Source organism: Lissotriton helveticus, chromosome 12 (genome assembly GCF_964261635.1).
Source record: "Lissotriton helveticus chromosome 12, aLisHel1.1, whole genome shotgun sequence".
Lineage (NCBI taxonomy): Eukaryota > Metazoa > Chordata > Amphibia > Caudata > Salamandridae > Lissotriton > Lissotriton helveticus.
Window position 1 is genome coordinate 562,918,037 of NC_136073.1, and position 18,533 is coordinate 562,936,569.

At 47.9% G+C, this 18,533-nt stretch overlaps 1 protein-coding gene across 1 annotated transcript in view; it reads right to left on the minus strand.

Annotated features, from left to right (window-relative positions):
* Positions 1–18,533, minus strand: part of LOC144798061 (cytochrome P450 2D6-like) — a 346,978-nt gene that overhangs the window by 103,285 nt on the left and 225,160 nt on the right. The gene's annotated exons all lie outside the window — the stretch shown is intronic.

Sequence of the window (18,533 nt, forward strand, 5' to 3'; positions counted from 1 at the left end):
CTGGGGTGCCTGGGGTCTCAGTGAATGCCTCAGCATTTTTGCCTCGAACCTCGTGTTCTGATATCTGAGAAGTGTCCAGTATTGAGGCAAAGAACAAGTTAGGCCTTTCTGGAACTACCCCCCCTTGGTTATTTAATGTAGTCCCCCCCTTAGCTACTTTTTTACCTCTGCGACCTCTTCTGGATGTTATTGGGGCTACATTAGTCACTATCTTGGAATGTGTTGTGGCTCTATTCCTGAGAGAGTATATATTATTCACAGAACTAGTAGCCTGCTCTGTAGTCGCTGTTAAGTTTATGTCTCCCTCAAGTTCAGTATGTAGTGCTTCAGAAATCTCAACCTGTGATGCCAAATTAGTAGTGAATTGCTCCTCCACCTCCTCCCCCGCCCTTTGCAACCCCTTCACCTCGTTTGCAGACTGCTGTCTCTGTTTCCGACCCAACTCCTCGTGTAGCGCAGAATCTGATGCCGAGGAGTGTTCAGAGGCATCCGCGCCACTACCGCCGTCCACCTCTGTTTGCTGTCCTCCTGCGTCTGTTCCTATGGCCGCCGATAGAGTGTCTCTATGGAGCGAGCGAGCCCGCCTCTCTCGGCGGTGCTCCAGGGCGGCTCGATCCCACCTCCAGGAAACCGACTTGGAAGCAGCCAGCGAGTGCAGAGCTGGCTGGGTCAGCAGCGCGTGTGTATTCACCGAGTAGAACCCGGCACAGAACACGCCCTCAGCGATCCTAAGCATGGAGGACCGCAGATCACTAACTTCGTAACCAGGCAATGTCAGTGATGCTTGTTATATCTAAAGCTGCAAAAATAATGTCCTTTGACTCTAGGGTTTAATTCAAGAAAAAAAGCAACCTAGAATTAAGCCCCCATCGTATTTTAAACGGAGACGCCCGCCTGAGCCTAGAGCGGAGTATCGCGGCCGCTAACCTGCCGCCGCCATGTTCCCGTTGCGACCACAATCATTTACCCCCATATTTTGTTCCTATCTCTTTATTTGTACAATATGTATGTTCGTTTTTTCAACCTTATATAGCATAGGTTATTTCAAAAGCAACTTTTAATATGGTTATGTAATCAGTACATAAATACAAATTTTAAACGGCAGTCCTGTAAATGTGACAATTCTTTTACAAAAGGAAACAACCAGAAGTTTAACCCATTCCAATCTGCAAAAATGTAAAACCCACTCTCACAATAACATTTGATATGACCGATATTCACATAAGGCAAAATAAAATATATAATACATATCCTTACTCAATGCTAACTCACAATAAAAACACCATCTTTTCTGTGTTATTCCAGCCAAGTTTTTAACTTTACTGGTTTGGTTGGCCATATATAACTTTATGGACTTTACTTCTGAGAACCAGTTATAAAATACTGGTGCTCACCTTTTAAAATTAGGAAATTGGTGCATCCATGATTCGCAGGTTTTAATTATCAATAGGCCCATAATATATTCTTATAATGTCCTCCTGGGCCTGTAAGTTAAAAGTCAATGTTGTGCTCCAGTATCCATTGTGACAGCCATTAGAATGACGCATACAACCTGTATCCTTAAGAAGTTTCAGGGACATATTGGGATAAAATATAGGGCCTGTACGAATAAACAACTTTAACAGGCATAAGTATTAACTCACACCTAAGGGAGATCTAATGGCCTTACAGAAGCGTTCATGGTAGTTTACGGCATGACAAATTGTAGTTTTATTGTCACATGCTTGTAGTTCTCAAAGGTTTAAAAATATATTAATGCTTTAGGAAGTCTGGATGCAGCTGACGTAAACAATGTTTAACATTATTGCAATTAATAATGAGCTATGGCATTACTTATTGGCGTATAAATATGTATGAATAAGTTGTATTATAAATATGTAAAAGACCCTTAATTGGTTAAGGTAATAATATTTTATTTTGATAGAGATTTCTGTTCAACTATTAAGTAGATTTGACATATTCTAACATATTTCTCACTCAAAGTCTCTGGATGGATATTCATGAGTATGTAACTGTCACCTCACAGCTGGAAGGAACCCTTCTAATGATTTGTGAACTGCTCACATGAGTGGTACAAATGATCTTTGTGTGTGAGGAGGTGTTTCTGATCACTTGAAAGGACGGCCTGGAGCCTGAGTCCATTAATTTGTCACAAAAAAACTATATTCCGGCTCTGTCACAGGTTGCATTTGATCACACCTTGGACTTGACCATTGTTTGTGTCTTGTACTCAGTCTGGGTGCAATCATAGTGGGAGATGTAAGTGTGCCAGAACTGGTTTAGAATTAGCACAGAGGATGGCTTTCCCTTTCCATTTTGAACAACCCTGTGTGTACAGGAGTTGTACACGGGGAAATAAAGGGTCTGACATTGTATTTAGGTACATAGGTACACTGTGGGGTCGATTCCGATCCGGTAAAATCCCCGTCCGTACGATTCGTATCCGGAGCCGTTTCCGTACGACTCGTACGGACGCCGTACGACCGGACGATTCCGATCCCGATCGTCCGACCCGGGCGCGATTCGTACGGTACACGTCGATTCGTACGGAAAAGCGCACGATCACCTACACACCGTACGGCGCGTACCCCCCATGATCGCAGGGGTACGCGCCGTACCCCTGTGATCATGTGGGGTACGTGCCGTACACCCAGCGTACATGGGGTACGTGCCGTACACACACCGTACATGGGGTACGGTGCGTACCCCATGTACGCTGGGTGTACGACACGTACCCTGCATGATCACAGGGGTACGGCGCGTACCCCTGCGATCATGGGGGGTACGTGCCGTACCCGGGGGGGGCGTTCCGTACCTGTTTCGGCGTGAACTCTGCGTTTACGACTGTTTTCGGCTCCCGTAGGAAAAGAGTCGTACGGTGCGTACCCGACACGAATCGTACTTGCTGGGTCGTAAAAACCAGCCGCGAACAGTAGTGATGTCGTGTACAGCGGGTTCCGAGTGAGACTCGTACGGAGATTTGAGTCGTACGGAGTCCTGTACGACTCATTCGGAGTTCGGCTCCTGGTACGGATCGTACTTCGTCGTACGTACGGGACATTTACGGGTACGATTCGTACGGGGAAAAAACGCTCCGTACGACGATTCGGAGCGCATTTTACCGGATCGGAATCGACCCCCGTGTGTTTTTGTGGGGCATGCCGCTCAAGAAGGGCTTGAATACTAGGAATATTTTACTTTTTTAAAATTTGGACCAATGTTTATGGTGTGGCTTGTGGTTGGCTCCACACACAGCCTGCTTTTTGACACTAACATATCACTCTCATCCTCTGAAATCTCATGGACCTGTGGGATAATAGGATCTGTAAAGAACCGGTACTACCCTTACCCTTTCATGATGGCTGTGCATTATAAAGCTTTGAGATAATTGACCTGACATAATACATAGATTAACTTGCAAATGTTTTCAGATAAAGTACCATTATTAGTGACTCAAAGTTACCACATCATATCAAATCAAATTAGTGTAATCAATACATTCAGAGAATAGTATATGGCCTTGTATCAACCTGTCTATAGCCTGATACTTTGCTTTGCTGAAGGTTTTAAAAATCTTTCAAACACTCTTCATTTCTAACTTATGCATACAGTAAAATATATTTAGATATGTCAATATAAAAGTACTCATAATGATAGTATTGTGCTATATTTAACATACGTAAACATTTTCACATACAGAAAAGTAAGTGGACTCATAATGCAGAGTATGTTGTGGTTTGTGCATCATTTGCTAAAATCAATTATCATTTTGAATAATGAACCTTGAGATGTTTGGGTCACCATAATATACATGTATGTCCATTTAATGACACATTTTAAATTGTATAAAAGTGGAGTTGTAAACTAATAGAGGATAACTGGTTTAAGATAATATTGTAACATAACTTAAGAAAAAAAGATAGCCACATTTTAAGCCATCAACATTAAATACCTGTAGTCAGGCCAAAGTACTTTTAAATGAATTGTCTTGCCTGTATTTATCATACTGTATGTCTGATTATTTATGATGTAAAATAGATTTTTTCTAACAATAGTAGCCACGTTTACATTAAACTGTACCTTTTTTGGCACTGTAAAGTTAGTTTATTGCACTATCGACAATATTTATATATTTTTCATTTTTAATACAACAATTAAGTTACTTGGTATGTACTGTTACACATAACACACATTAAATTAGTATTATATAGTAAACATTTGTACATCTTCTAATGTTGTTACTTTTGTATCTGCTGAATTGTTTATTATTTTGCATGAGGATGTATTAAATTATACAAAGCATTGTGATACATGTATTCATTGCATAGCATTATGCTGGAAAAGTACTGCGAAAATTGTCAACAAGCTCAGAGGAAATGGCGCTAAGGGCATGAAGAGCTTGGAGTACATTTGACATCATGCTTTCACTTTCTCATTTGTATAGCAGTGAGTTGGTGAGTTTTAGAGTGGATTGTGTGGTTTGGCTGTGGATTTGGAGGTGCTGAGTTGTGTTAGTGCTTACCATTTTCTGTTTTGAGTATAGTTTGTTCACTATTTGTGATTTTGTCTAACATTGTGCATTTGTACTTGTTTGTATGTTTACGTGTATATAGTCTATTAGTAGTTAGTTGCGTGATTAACTGTGTTTTTGGGGTATTTAGGGGTTATATTGGGGTAAGTGTGTTTTATGTCAACATCTTTTTTTATTAAGTCTCAGGTTGAGACACACAAAAGAAAAGGGTCACATTGACACAGCGATAAGCCTACAACCCTCATGGGGCCGGCCGCGTAAAAGAACTCAGGGTACAATCGCTGCGTGAATCAATATCTTCAAGCACGTGTGCCGAACTGCACATTAAGATCAAACAAGGTCCCATTAAGTCGCTCCAGAAGGGGGCCCAAAAGCGCCGTCCAGTATACTCCAGTGATACCCCGCCTTGTATATCGTCCCGCAAAGCGGGCAGGCACAAACACATCAAACTGAAACAAATAACCGGCCCAAGGGGCCCAACATTCAACCAGAGGCCTAGTAGAAGGCAGTCAAAAGAGCAGAGCAGAAGTTAGAGGGAACAGAGAGGAAGAGCAAAGGGAGAACAGAGAAAGCTTGGGGGGGGACAGCCCCGGCCACAAGGGCGTTACAGGTTGCGAGGGGTAAAGGGGAGCACCGCATCTTTCACCAATTGCAATGCTCGCAGCGCTGGGGGCATATTCCTAGCATATTCGCTCTTGCAAAGATAAGCCACAAGTGGCTGCCAGACCTTTTCAAAGCGGGTCGTGCGGGACTGTAGCCTAGCCGAGAGCAGCTCCATAGTGATGACTTGCCACAGTCTGCCGAACCACACGGCTAGGGGGGGTGCCTCCACCTTCTTCCAATACAGAGCGATAAGCTGTCTGGCGGCACCCAACATTTGCATCGCTACGGTCCAGTCACTGTGGGTGAGGGCCAGCAAGTCAACAGGTTTGAGTCCCAACAGTATTGTGCTAGCAGCATCAGGCAGAGGAAATCCCAGCACCCCTCGTATGTGGCTCAGCACCTCCTTCCAAAAGATAGCGATCACAGGGCAGGTCCACCAGATGTGCATGAAGTCACCAGGCACATGATGGCATCTCCAGCATCCGGGCGGGACAGAGGGGAACATCCTGTGTAGGCGATGGGGCGTATAATACCACTGCGTCATTATTTTATACGCGTTTTCTTGTTGCGGCACACTGCGATACACCCTAGGAACATCCCTCCATAGGCGGGTCCACTGCGCCAGGTCAATATCAGCACCTAGAGTCTCCTGCCAATGTCGCTGATATGTGTGAGCAGGGGGGGCAAGAGGATGTTGCAGAATCTGATAAATTTTTGATATAAGGCCCTTCGTGCCCGTACCAGAGCGGGCCAGCCGCTCGAACGGGGTGAAGGCCCGAGTGGCCCCAGGGTATATCGCGTCAGACAGGGCCCAGTGACGCAACTGCAGGAACTGCAATTCAGCCTCTGGGGGAAGACGGAACTCCTCTCGACAGTGGGCAAAGGACTTCATGGAGCTTCCGTCAAAGAGATCCGTAAGGACTTTGCAATCCTCACGTGTCCACCTGCGAAAAGCGGGGGTGTGGTTAGCCGGCGGGAACCATGGATTATCCTCTATGGGGGTGTGCGGCGAGGGGAAAGTCGTCAAGCCTTTCCGCACCGCTATCCTGTCCCACACGTCCAGGACCGTTCTCGTGGGGATCGCCAAGTAAGCACTAGGGGACCGTCCCGCCCTATGGGTCCAAGCGAGGTTCCAGATCGTACGACCTGTGACCGCCCGGTCAAGGTGCAGCCACCCCTTCTCGCTCTCCCTAATACCCCACTCAATGACAAACCGCAAGTGAGCGGCCCAATAATAGTCCACAAGATTCGGGCATCCCAGCCCTCCACGATCCCGCGGGGCCATAAGGAGTGTCTGAGAGAAGCGGGGTCTCTTGCCCCCCCAGATGAATTTAGTACAGTCCCTTTGCAAGGCTCTAATCTTCGGCAGAGGGATGGGCGTAGGAAGGCATTGGAACAGGTAGAGTATTTTAGGCAATATAGACATTTTGACCGTGTTCAACCTGCCCAGCCAAGAGGGGATAAGAGGCTTCCACCGCTGTAGATCAGCGAGAACAGACTTGCGACACTCCGCCCAATTGAGCGCCGACCAGCCCTCCAAAGAGGGAGTCAGGGAGAGGCCGAGGTATCGGATATGTTGGTCCGTCCATCGGTAGGGGCACAGCACTTCCAGGGGAGGGACATCGGCCGGGGGGATCGTGAGGTTAAGCACCCACGACTTATCGTGGTTAATTTTCAAGCCAGAGGCGCTTTCGAAGGAGCAGAGCACCTCATGAAGCGCCGGCAGGGATTGTCGCGGTTCCGTTAGCGTGAGAATGAGGTCGTCCGCATACAACGCCACCTTATGATTTTGCCCTCCCATCTGTACGCCGCAAATGTCCGGGTTGCGCCTGATCAGGTCCGCCAACGGTTCAATCACCAGGGCGAACAGCAATGGCGACAGAGGGCAGCCCTGCCTTGTCCCTCTGCCAATGGCGAATGGTTCCGTCAACCTCCCATTCACCCTGACCCTTGCCCTCGGTGCCACGTAAGGCGCCATGATCCTGGCAATCATCCGCGGGCCGAGCCCCATCCGGCAAAGGACCGCTTGGAGAAACCCCCAATCCACGCGATCAAACGCTTTCTCAGCGTCTAGCGACAGGAGGCACGCCGGAATGTGCCAGTGGTGCACTTTCCCTACCAAATGTGCCAGTCTCCGCACATTGTCTGCCCCTTGACGGCCCCGAATGAAGCCCACCTGGTCAGGGTCAACGAGGTCCGGCATGTGGGAATCGAGTCTCTTAGCCAGCATCTTCGTGTAAATTTTGAAATCAGTATTAAGTAGCGCAATCGGGCGGTATGACGAGCAAAGCGCCGGATCCTTCCCAGGTTTAGGGACTAGAGCTATTTCTGCCATACCCATGTCCGGCGAGGGACCCTGACCGCCATCGAAGGAGGCGAAGAGTCTGAGGAGATATGGACCTAGCTGTTCCCCGAAAAGGCGGTAAAAGGAAAGCGGTAAGCCGTCCGGGCCTGGTGTCTTCCCCAAGTTCAGATCTTTAATGGCCTCAGACACCTCGGCAAGCGAAAGTGGCTCTTCTAACCTCTCCGCCGCGTCGGGGTGCAAGCGCGTCCCGCCATAGTGCTCCAGAATCTCCTCCGGCAGGGTAGCGCCAGTCGGAGCCGCCGTGTATAAGGAGGCGTAATAGTCTCGGAACGCCTTCATTTTAGCCTCCATCGCCGTTGCCCGAGACCCGTCCGGTAGTACCACATTCGCTATGTGGGATCTGGCCGCCTTAACCCTCAGTCGTCTCGCCAAGAGCTTCCCTATCTTGTCCCCGCCATCAAAATGCATACGCTTTAGCGCCAAAAGGGATTTCTCCGCCCGATTCGCCCGCAGCATGCGCAATTGCCCTCGCAGGTTCGCTAGACGCCTTCGCGTCTTCAGAGTGGAAGCCTCTTGATTCTGTGCCTCCGCCCCCCGCAAGTCCGCCACCAGTCCTTCCTCCACTACTCTCCGTTCACGCGCTCTCGCAATCTCAAGGGAAGTGATGTGACCCCGGATTGTAGCCTTGAAGGCGTCCCACACCACCGGGAACGGCGTTTCCGGTAGGTCATTGAACTCAAAGTAGGAGGTGATGGCCGTGCGGATGTCGTCAACCGACGCTGCATCTCTGAGTAGGTATGGGGGCAAATGCCATTTCCGTTCCCTAGGGGGACCACTCCGCAGATCTCGGAGGAGTAACTCCACATGCGCATGGTCCGAGATGGAGATGTCGGACATTTCCACATCCATCACATCACAAATCAAGTCGTGCGATATGAACAAATGATCGATGCGGGAATAGGAGCGGTGAGCACTAGAGTAAAAAGAGTAATCTCGTTTGTCGGGGGAGAAGTAGCGCCATGCGTCGAAGAGACCTAAGTCGCCTATCTGTCCGCGCAGTGCCGAGGACATCGCCCCTGCCCCATGAAAGGAGCCTGTACTCCGGTCCAAGGTAGGGCACCACACCAGATTAAAGTCACCCCCCAGAATAATCGAGGGCCCACCTCGAAGGACATGGGTGCGCAAAAGATCCCGAAGGAAGCGATCCTGTGCCAGGTTGGGCGCATACACGTTGCACAGCGTAAGACGGCGGGAGCCCACCTCGACCGAGACCTTAAGGAAGCGACCGTCACCACCCCGGTAGAGCTTGTCAGAACCCCGCCTGATGCCAGCTTTGCACAAAACTGCTACCCCAGCTGTTTTCGTATCTGCTGTAGCCCAGAATTGGAGGGGGTATCTAGGGTGCGCCATACGCTTTGTATCTGCCCGGAGAAGGTGGGTCTCTTGTATGAAAATGATGTCCGGGTCATGACGCAGGAAGTAATGCCAGAGCTGTTGGCGCTTGTTAGGTGAATTAAGGCCTTTAACATTGAGTGATAAAATCTTAAGGGGTCTGGCCATGTCACTCGCCATCTTGGGGGTCCCTAAGGTAAGTACGCAAAGCTTCGCACAGCAGAGCACCCATCAGTTCAGAGCCCCACCCAGAGGGCCCGCCCCCGCTCCCCGCATTATCCCCCGTCCCCAGCCCCCCACAGCAGACAGAGAAAGGAAGGAAAGACAGAAAAAAGAGGAAAAGGAAGGTCAGAGGAGAAAGCCAAACATTCAGCAGTCTGGAGGACGGACGGCCTAGGCCGTAAAAACAGGGCCAACTGGGCCAAAGTACACTATCTCCAGAGTAGGGCATCCTACACCCACAGGTTCGAATGTCCATCGGGATGTCACTCCCCAGGAGACAGTCTCGGTGGGACATGACCGGCCGGGAACACCAGAAGGCAAGGAGCCCCCACCAACCTAGGCCCAGCACAAGGAGATCAGGAGTCCAAGCACCTTTCCTCCCGCCCCACAACCATCCCCGCCCTCCGGAGGGGTAGAAGAGAACAGTACCTCAAGGCCAGTGACATCCATGTGCTGTCCATCTCACGATGTGGAGGACCGTCCCGCAGGGGAGCGGGCAGCACGGTCGATCTCAGTCTCTTCCAGCGCTCTAATGTGGGCGATGACCTCCTGCCTGGCTTGGCTCGTCGTTGGCACGTCAACAGGCGTCGCACGCTGTCTCCTCGGCACCGTGGTCCAGTCTGGGGTGAGCGGCGTCCTCTTGCTCGGAGGGTGTCGTGAGGGGCTCCCCGGGGGAGAGCCTGCAATGTTGAGGAGACGCGCCGCCTCATCGTAGGACCGCAAGGATTTACGCTTACCCTCCCATTGAAAGATAAGTGCAAAGGGGTGTCCCCATTGGTACGAAATGTTCAGGGACCGCAATTTCTCCGTCACTGGGCAGAAAGCGCGTCGCCGCTTCAGGGTGTTGGGCGCCAAATCTTGGAAGATCTGGATCTTGTGGCCCTTATATTGCAGGTCCGGCTTGTCCCGAGCACGTTTCCAAATCTCCTCCTTTTCCACAAAGAAATGCACCCGCGTGATAATGTCCGGGAGAAGTCCCGATCTCCCCGCAGGTGCCGCCACACGATGAGCACGGTCCAGTGTGGGAGGCGATACATCTTCGTCGCCCCGCACCTCGTGGAGGAGTTGCGCCACAAAGTCCATCACGTCCTCCCCTTCTTCTCCGAGCGGCACGCCGCGGATGCGGAGGTTGTTCCGCCTGCCCCGATTCTCCAAGTCCTCCTGTTTGATTTGGAGTTCAATGTTCTGTTGTTCCAGGGCCGCTAAGCGCTGCCATAGATGTTCCTGGTCCTCGGTGCGCGTGTCCGCAGTCCTCTCCAGGCTGTCCACACGGTCCCCCAGTTCCGCGACTTCTTTCCGAAGCTCCGTGACACATGAGTGGACCTCCGACCTCAGGGATCCTATCTCCGACTTAAGTTCGGTCATGAAGGCGGCCATGAACGCTTGTGTGACCGGGGGGGAATCCGCCATCTCCGCAGGTGGGCCACCACTGGCCGCCGGAGTTCCTCCTTTGCCCCACATGGCTGTTACAGGGTTCCCCTTGGGGGCCGGTGCCGGTTCCGCCTTGCTGTTCCTGTTGGTGCGCGTCATTCTCCGCGCGGACCACAGGGTGTCCCCTAGCCTGCGTCAGGGCCCGTGCCCAGCGTAGGGTGCCCGAGAAAAAGCACAAAGCACCAAGGGGGGCGGTGGGGGGCACTGGCGCAAAGTCACAGCGCACCGGAAGGGTCCTGGCCTCGCAACGGCCCACCCCTCAGCAGCGAGCAGCCAGCACACACCCCACGTAGCAGATCAGGCAGTCCGGGGATCCCTAGGCCTCAGCGCCGCCACTCACCATGCGCTGCCAGTCAGGGAGATAAGCAGGTCCAACGGGGCCACTAGTCCCTCAGGGGTATCAGCATCAGGGAGTGCCCCACACCATCGCTCCAGGCCAGCACTCACCCCCAAGGAAGAGCCGTTATGAAAACTCGCAGCTTCGCCGTTTCTCCGTCGGCTGGCGCCGTCCGCTCTCGAAAGTGCCCCGGGGGCACTGTCCGTCTCAGCCCTCCGCTCTGGCCGCTCTCACCGCTGTTCACCGCGGCTCCGCAGGGCCGGCTTCTCGGAGCAACCCGCTGGTGGAGGGAGGTCAGCAGCGCCTCCGATCCTCGCTGAGGCCAGAGGTCGGGTCTCGCCGCCTCACAGCTCCACACTGCAGCGCGGGAAACAGGATGCGCAGGATCAAGAAGCTGCACAGGGGCCCCCTACCAGGCACTTCGCCACACCGCTGCCCCAGGTAAGGGCGTCTCAAGGCTGTCTTGCGGGGAGGGCGGGGGTCGATCTGGCCAGCGGCCGCCGGCAGCTCCAGGGCCCGACAGGGTCCGCCGTACACCGCCTCCTCCGCGGCCGCAAGATGGCGGACGGACCGGGCGGCCCCTCACACTGCAAGCCGGCTGTGCGTTCTCGCCGGGGCTCAGACGGGGCACGGAGGTCCCGCACACAAAACACGCTACACAGGTGGGCAGTGGTCCCAGGGAGGTGTGCGGCGGGTCCAGACTCCCGAATCACGCACAAATAGCCAATGATGGGCCCAACGGCGGTGGGAGCTCCGCAGCAACGCGTCTGCTCACATCGCTGGTCAAGCCACGCCCCGGTAAGTGTGTTTTAGAAATATTAGAGCTATGAGTAGAAAAGGAAGGAAGCAAAAGTTTGAGACGATAAGAGAAAGACACCCTGATTTGCTTTGCCATGCAATACCTCCCTCAGATGTTGCGATCTGGTGGCCAAGTGGAACAAGGCTATCTATTTGAGGAACTGTATCAGCATTGGGAGAGAGTGAGATGCCAACTTTATGAAGTCACTAACACAGATTACATAGTGCAGCCGGTTTAGACCTGCTGAGAAGAAGATTGTTGCACAATATGGGAATTGAGGTTGACTGACCACAGCGTAATTACTATTTTCTCTTGTATTTGGAACAAAACATTCTTTGTAGTACTTGTTTTTCTAAAAATATACATTAGGGAACAGATTTGAAAGATTTTTTGTTAGGGTTGTATATGTTATTTGCACAGCCCCAGTCCAAATTCCTTCTTGGGATTTACAAAGCCATGAAAATCAAGATGTGTGTAGCTTTGTATGGGATTGAAGCCCAAAAGTGTTGAAATGCAGCACATAACACTGCACCGTGATCCCTTGTGTTGTGGAGGCATTACATGGGTGGAGCAATGGCATTCATGTGTACCCAAACATGCATTTCTATGCAAACATGTATTTACTACAGTCAGTAAACAGGAGTTTTGTGCCAAAACGGTGTGCCTACCCGAGGCTGGCATAACATGGGCAACATTCTTTATTTTTCCTCACTACTTCCTCTGTGCATCAGTGGTTCATTCTGCAGCACACACAAAATATGAAGCAACCTCTAAGAATAGTCTTTGAGCAGAGAGTATGCCTTCCTGCACCAAAAAGTAATCTGACCACAATGTAGACACCCTTGATACGTGGCACTACAGTGCTTGTGTTGGCACTAGACAGCCTTAAGCGCTTGACTTATAATGCTCATGTGTCATAAATTGTGTTCATGAGATTCTTTTCAAAATTGACATGCTGATGAAAACAGTGAGATGGCACCAAGCAGTGGCGACTGGCAGGTAACATGGGTGGCGGGGCACATGGGGGGGTTTACAAAAAAACACCCAAAAAACCACTGACCTTTTTATGGCCGCCGTCTCTCCTACATTGTTCCTTCTCTTCCTGGTGAGTACCATAAGCAGGAATCACACGGGCCCCCCTATGCCAATCACAATGCAGTGGTTCTGCGCTCAGAGGGGGACTGGGAGCCGGTGCATGTTTTCCACCCAGACAGTGTATAACAGCTTGGTGGAAAACATGCAAAGTGCGCATGGCAGTTTGGATGGCCCAAGCCACCATGCACACTTAGAGAGTGCCCAATACTCCTCCCCCTGTGACACCAGCCCCGCTCCGCCCTAACCCAGCCCGCAGCTATGAAAAATAAAATGATTATGACAATGTTATTATCATTTTATTTTTACTTTTTACACTGCTCTGAGAGCAGTGAGGCGACGCTCCTCCGCCTTAGTGGAGGGGCCGCCACTGGCACCAAGTGAACCAGCTGAACTGCATTTTGAAAATATTCACACAAAATAAATATAATATAGTAATCCAGTGGTTCTTAACGTGTGGTCTGCGGACCTATGGGGGTTTATGATACCTACTTAGCAGGTCCGCAACAGTTTAGAAAATTAAATAATTTTAGTGGCCAAATAACGTATATGTACATCAAAATGTACATAGAAAATTCTAAAATGCCCTGTAAATGCAGTGCAATGCATATGAAGAGCCTGCAGCAGATACAGCGATTTTTGAGTCCGGACAGCCACAGAAGATTACTGCGATCCACTGACCCAACAGTGTTTTCTGTCCCCGGGATTAGGAAAGAAGCAAGGAGAAGAGATTGCTTCTTTGCCTTCTTAGTACCCAAACTCTGGAACGCCCTTCCACCAGAGCAGAAAAAGGGCAAGGTGGAATTGAGTTTAGGAAACACTTGAAGATCATCCTTTTTAGTTAGGTTTAATAGATGTGCAGTGGACTTTGAGACTGATGATGCGTCTTTAGCACTGGAAGGCCCATTGGGTAGCTATGCGCTTTAAACATTTTCTGGAATAGAATAGGTCTTTAAATTGGAAGCTAAAAATTTAATTGGTATTGCTAACTTAATTCATGAAAGTAGCGCAAGTGCAGAAAACAGAATCTATTATGGACAATTATTAGCTTCAAAATGAGCACCAGTGTACGCTAACTAAAAGAGAACATGCATTAAGAGCAAAAACAACAGGATATGTTAGGTTTAGTATGACACATGCAAAAAGAACATTTGATGGACAGAATACTGAACAATGTCAGACATTCACCCCAGTACAGAGATCTGGGCCTAAATCCATCGTTTTTTAGCTTCCCATGCCATTCCAGTGCAAACCCAACCGTATGCAAATAAGTCTTGACCCTGTTTCCCATGGGAACTGTCCAGCCCGAACTGCCAGACCAGGTCCTCCCTGGACTGGAGACAAGCATCCTGGGACCGATTTCAGGGACACACCCCTCCTCAGCCAGGCTAGCTTGACTCCAGTGGCATGGAGAGCACAGGACCCAAATTTGGGCAAACCTGTCCCACTTGGGGTGACAAATGCAAAAAGAACAATTTGATGGACAGAATAGTGAACAATGTCAGACATTCACCCCAGTGCAGAGACCTAGGCCTAAATCCATTGCTTTTTGCTCGCCATGCCATTCCAGTTATAACCCAGCCATATACAAATCAGTCTTGACCCAGTTCCCCATGGAAACAGTGCAGCCCGAACTGCCACTTCATGTCACTTCATCTCTTAGAAATAACATTAAAAAGTTCCAACTTTCCAATAAAATTTAATGCACAATTGGTTCTGTAATGTTGAGTATTGTTTTATGGTTCTACGTGCAGAAATTGCCTGAGCGGGAGTTCCTGGCTTCCACTAGTGATTCAGTGGGGGTCCTCAGCAGATAAAAGGTTAAGAGCATGTGTAGTAATTTGTAATGATTTTCATGAATGAGTAGCTATGTGCAATTCAGCTACTAACTACCTCTTGAAAATGCAAACACAATGCAACTTAATACAATTGAGTCATAAAAAAGCTCAGGCTCCTTACAGGGTAGGAAGGCAACTATTTCTGCAGCTTTCAACACCTTGCCTGTATTTTACTCTTTTAATGTGTGATACAGAATGCTGTGCATATGCAAGTAGTAAACCAGCAATATTTGAATTGCCACTTGCCATATTCTCTCACTTTTATGCCAAATGTAAATGTGAGCAACAAAACTTTTTCGTGTTCTGTGGTATTTTTGTTTGCAAAGTCCATGTGTGCATGCCCATGAATGTACTATATCCAACAAATGGTGCATCATGCTCAATTACATAAGGCACCATACTGGTTTATATTTCCAATATTTTTATAGCATTGCTTTTTACATAAAATAACCATGCTCTGTTGGTGTTTGATATACGTGGTGCCATATATTTGCTAAACGATATCTTCCTGCACAAAAACTATCCTTTGAGGCTATTTCCTCTTTGAATGTGTGCGGCAGATTGCAGCACACATGCAAAAAGATAATAACGGAGTGAAATAAATGTATTTCTTCTCCTTGCGACAGTCTCAGATAGGTCCACCATCTTGGTGCAAACTCATATTTGCACGTTTTTGCAAATATGGTGTGCTTCAAAATACATGGGTGGATGCACAGGAACACCCATGCAACACCCATGTAACTCCTACCTGATGCAAGAGAGTGCTATGAACTGCCTTGCATTACGTATTTCTTACAAAGCCACGGAAAGCAATGCAAAGTGGGATTTGCGTGGCTTTGTAAATCCCAAAATAGACTTTATGTGGGGCTTCACCGAAAAAGTGACACAACCCGAACGCAAAATCCTAGCAAATCTAGGCCTTGTTCCCAACTGCACTGTGCTTCTGAAGCAATGGGAACCCTGTACAGTCAGCATACAACCACATGGCCCTGACTACATACATCCACTCTCATCATCCTGACAGGAAACGCATGATTTTGCAGAGAATAAGCAGTTTTGACTCCAGACTTTTGTTTAAAAGTAAATCATTTTGCTGTTCTCAGAATGAGCAACATTACAATGGGCCTGATTCACAAAGGGCCTCCGCACTTGTGGTGGAGAACCCACCGTCTTGGCGGGGACCTGCACTTGTGGCAGGACATCCACAATGAGAAACTGCAATGTGGAGGTCCCATCACGAGTGCAGAAGCCCTGCCACGACTGTGGGGCCTTCACCATGAGGGTGGAGGCCCTTTGTGAATCAGTGCCCATGTATTTAACACTGATGATGTAGAAGCAAATACTGTCAGTTTGTTACTCAGAATATATGTTGATAAAGAGGCCGACATGAAAAAACTTTATCACATTTATACACAAATCACACAGACCTTGGCAGCAAGAAGAGCACCAATTTTAAATCTATATTGGGAAGTTCGAAATTTCAGAAATATATGTTAACTTTCTTCTTCGAATAATGATGTTCTGTGCCTCAATCTAGTAATCATAGCTGTATTTTTGGATGTATTACCTATTGTTCCTTGGTAGTTGTAAGTCCATATTGAATGTTATTCGGTCAAAGTCTCACATGATTACGTGTTGGCTTTACATTATACTCATTTTGTTGAACATATCCAAGTTCATTGAAGATTTGTGAATTAATTAATAGTTCCGGTTTATTTTCTTACAGAAATGTATTCATATTTCAACATTATTTATTCATATATGAATCTGATTTAAAACTCTAGATTACATAAATGAGCAGTAGAAGATAAAATATAATACCTGAAAGGCACATTATGTTATTTTACGTGTATTTGTAAAGCTCACGGTCACCAAGAGGGTATTCTGGTGCTGAGCAGGTGTTTAAGCCTAGCCCCGCCTATTGGACTTTCGCTATTTTGGAAAACCAGGTCTCAAAAAGAGAGACAGAGACTCTGATGTGGGGTGGGCGGTTGTTCCATGATTTAAGAGAAATGTAAGAGAGACCCTGTCCTGATCTGGTCCTGGATTGAAGTTAGATGTGTGCGAGTAGGAGTCCTACAGAGCTGAGCTGTCTGTGTGGTTCGTGGAAGGAGTCGCAAGATTTGATCTAAGTGGGAGCATAAGTTGTGTACTGCCTTGAATGAGTATGAGGAATTTCAAATTAGTGTGTTCATCAGGAGCCAAGAGTGGCAGCTAAGCTCTGGGTGGTGTATAGTCTTCTGGTGAGTTGCGTTGTGATCCTGGTGTAAAGGGTGTTCCTGTAGTCGAATTTGCAGGTGGCTAGGGCTTGAGTGACACTTTTTCTGGTATTGCTTGGGAGCCATTTGAAGATCTTCCCCAGCATCTTCAGGGTGTGGAAGGAAGATGCAGTGACAGCATGGGTGCTAGCCCCCCAGTTTGAGTCCTATGACAACGTTTTTTTGCCGAAGATCACTACTGCTGGCTTGTTGGTGTTGAGCTTGAGACAGTTGGCTTTCATCCAATTAGTGACTTTGATAATGCAGACTGTGAACCTGTTTCTTGTTCAAGAGAGAGTTGCATCTTGGCATAGGAGAGAATGTTGATTTCATGTGCGCAGATGACATTAGTCAGGAGCGTCATGTAAGCCTTTAAGAGGGTAGGGGTGAGTGATGAACCCTGAGACACTCGGCAGATGAGTTTGCGGGCTTTTGAGGAGTAAGGTGCCAAACTGACAGGTTGTGTTGTATCCATTAAGAAATTATCAATATCTACAATCAATTGCTCACAGTTTCAGAAAAATTGACAAAAACTATGAGGCAGGCAAAACAAAATGATGTGGTGCAAAAATGAGTCAAAGGAAGGGAAGACCAAGCACTTCAAGCCAAGCAAGAATCTCTAATCAAGCACAATCACAAAGGACATTAGCTACACCTTCAGTGACAAACATCAAGAGAATGAGTAAATAACAAAAGAAAAAATTGTTTTATAAATTAAATTTATGTCGGGCAAACAGAGCGGAAAATGAAAATTCGCATGACAGTACACAAAAGTAATATACGGTTACATAATACCAAATCCACAGTAGCGGAATTCACTATACTTGAGATACTGCCTCAGCGCAGTGACATGGATCCAGTTAAACAACGTTTAAAAGCTGAATTCTTTTGGATCAAAAAATTTAATTCACTCCAGCCTGTCGGGATGAATGACAGGATTGAATTTTCTTGTTTTTTATAAACTGCATAACTTGGAATAACGGACTATTTTGACCCCCCCGCACAACTTGATCCTCCCTGTACAATTTGATCATATGCTATACATATTTCATAGATGTTATTTTTATGTTGTTATCATGCGCTTTTTTGGTTTCATTTATGAATTTCCAGTACACCATTGACACATAACTAACATACAGCCACCCCGTGACTTGCGTACACCATTAATACGTTGTAGTTTAGTACATTGTACTGTATGTACAATTTGAACTCTGAACTTTATAGTAACTTAGATATTCACTTTATCCAATCTTTTCTTTATTTCACTCTTCGTATTAACTTTATCAACACTAGCGCTTTCATTTCAACCACATTAAACTCTTTTTGAAGTCGGTGCACTCCGGTCACGTGATCGGAGCTACACCATGATGTCACCGGAACACATTTCACCAGTACGTACGCGGCAATCAGTCCATTAATTTATATATACTATATTTACTTAATGTGAGTATGAAAATCATTCCTCGTGCATCACCCATCTTTTTAAATCCAGCAGCGTTTTTGTCGCCTTCTATAATTATAGCAAGTTCTCCAGATTCACGGGTGCCATATTTGAAACCGACGTACTCAGATCATGTGATCTGTGCTACATCGGCTTATAAGTAATCTCATTGGTCATCGCATTTAGAACCCGGAAGCCATATCAGCGAACTCCGTGGCTCTTCGCGTTTACCTAGTAAATCAGCACTCGAGCGTTATACTATTCTTATAATCTGCCGCTTGCAC